The sequence below is a fragment of the Triticum dicoccoides genome, chromosome 7A (genome assembly GCF_002162155.2).
Source record: "Triticum dicoccoides isolate Atlit2015 ecotype Zavitan chromosome 7A, WEW_v2.0, whole genome shotgun sequence".
Classification (NCBI taxonomy): Eukaryota; Viridiplantae; Streptophyta; class Magnoliopsida; order Poales; family Poaceae; genus Triticum; species Triticum dicoccoides.
The window spans coordinates 283,647,962-283,650,519 of NC_041392.1; positions in this window are offsets into that span (position 1 = coordinate 283,647,962).

Consider the following 2,558-nt stretch of genomic DNA (forward strand, 5'->3'; position numbering starts at 1 on the left):
TGGTAGAAAATCTTGCAGAGGACCAGATCCCGCTCCTTCTCTTGCTCCAGGTCCCCGAGGTGGTACTGGTGCATCACCCAGTTGGTCCTCTACTGGTCGAAGTTCTTGTTGGTGTGCAGCACCAGAACCTTTTTTGCTGCCTGTCTGCCGGCTGTTGACCATCACCGGCAAGGTATTGCCGGTCTTGTGCCACATCGCGTGCATGCGCACTCCGACTGTATCTTGTGACGCGTCCACGCGCCCCTTTTGAACACCTTGGAATTGCACTAGAAGAAATGCTTCCTTAGGCCACTCAATGTGATACCTGTAGTATTGTGGAATACAGGTTTTAGTGTACCTAGTTGGCATTTTCATAACATCTTTGGCATGTTGCAGTCACTTGTTTCACTTTTTATTAACTGTCAAATTGTAATTGCTTCACTAGGTCTGCGTGCAAAAAGAAAAATAGAGCTATAAACAAAGGAATATGTTTGTGCAAGTAGACGGCCGATCGGTGTCTTACCTGGAAGTTTCTCAGGTTGGGTGTAACATATGCCGTGCTCGCTGTCGATGGTTGGTATGAACAAATCGATGAGAGACTGAAATCTCACGCAGTCAGCACTCACTTTGGCCTCAAGTTTCTCAGGTTGGGCCAATCCTTCTTCGACTTGCATCGGTAATTCCAGAATACCCGAACACGCCGCCGGGATTCTTATGTCACCTCACGCGCAGCGTGTTGTCACGTCAATTCAATGTGTGGACATGATGAATAATTTGACCGACGTATACTAGTACTGCTACTGTACTACTTACTAGTCGTATTTAGTGTCACAATTTATACATAGGTTTAACTAACAAGTACGCACTTGAAGCCTAACTGATATATGTATATATATATATATATATATATATATATATATATATATATATATATATATATATATATATATATATATATGGCTTCTGCACAGCATCTCCATCATCATTATCAGTACATCCTACACAGGTGAGTTAGGATGCACTTGATCCCAGGAAGGTATCTATCCTTCAAACCAGAGGAGTGCTTCAAACTAACAACAGTACATAATATCCAACAAAAGAGGGTCGTGCTATAGCAGCAGAATACATGGCTCAGTCTAGATATCAGCACGAATCAAGTTGTGCATATTTGCTGTTGGCATGAACCACATCGCCGCATGTCGGGTTTGCAAAAGCCATCCATCGCATGGAAGCTTGATGCCTTTCACACACTGAAGATTATCTGGCAACAAGCTGTGTCGACGAATCTCTGGATATGGTGATTCATAAAACCCATGGTATGATGTGTAAACACAGCCCCCCCTCGCGAATGGAAGTTGCATAGCACAGTAATCATCACCGGTGATATGATCGATGATTGGTTGGATGATCGGATAATTGAGCCCGAGGAACAAGGAGTGGTTGCCGAGGCTGTAAACCCGCCTCCAGTTGAATACGCCTGGCCCAACGGAGCTGGGATCTTTCTCGAACATGAAGCAGCCATAGCCATCAATGTCACAAACGCCCCACGCATTGTACTGCATGTGGTTTGATGTAATGGTTTGGTCAATTTGGTACATGAGAATGAGCATCAAATGACCGTCGTCAGCTGAACGAGCGATAAACCACCACCCATCGGCTGGTATGATTCCAGGTCCTGGAATCATGAAGGCCAGCGCATTTGTGTCTGCTACAACAATTCAAATTGGAGACCAAAAGGACAAAAATAAACAATCATGTTCAGAGTATGTGTGGAATTAAGATTATTATAACAGTGACACATATCATAGACAGAGAATTGCAATGCCGTGGTCATAATCATACCCCAAGTTAAAAAAATAAGCCAATGGCTTTCATATTCTAGCAATATGTCATGGTTCAAACATCATGTAACAATGAGAGGACAACAGCTATGACAGCGCCTACTCATATTCTACCATAGAACTTACTACTACTATTCTCATATCAACTCTAAGCAATAACATGCGTTGTTATAAAAATCTTGTAAATGAGAGTAACATATAGCAATCATGATGTTATGCTCATAATATGTATTCTAACAACCATTAGATGCCAATTGTTCTCATATCAAGTCTAACAATAACATGTGTGGTCATAAAAATCTAGGGAATGAGAGGAACATATAGCAATGATGTGGTTATAGACATGCTATGCATTCTAAATTTGTAACAAATGAACAGGCAGTCGTATTCATAAGGTAAAGATGAGATGAGATATAACAATTACACGACGATAGATTCCACCAGTATAGGTAGCCAATCTGTGCGCCGACCGCGTAAACGATGCCATCATGCACTATAGCATCAGACAGAAATGTTTCCTCCACAGGATTGATGATGAGCCATAACCATGTATGGCGACCGGATTCCAGATAGACTAATCCCTTGTGGAACAAGGCAATGAGCTTGTAATCCATGTAGTCTTCTGATGGTGTGGGCACTTCGCAGATTACAACTTTCTGCAAACAGAGGTCGAGCCAAAAGCTTGACGTGTCTCATGCGTAGTAGGCAGGAGTGTCCGGCGGGCCACGAGGCTCGATA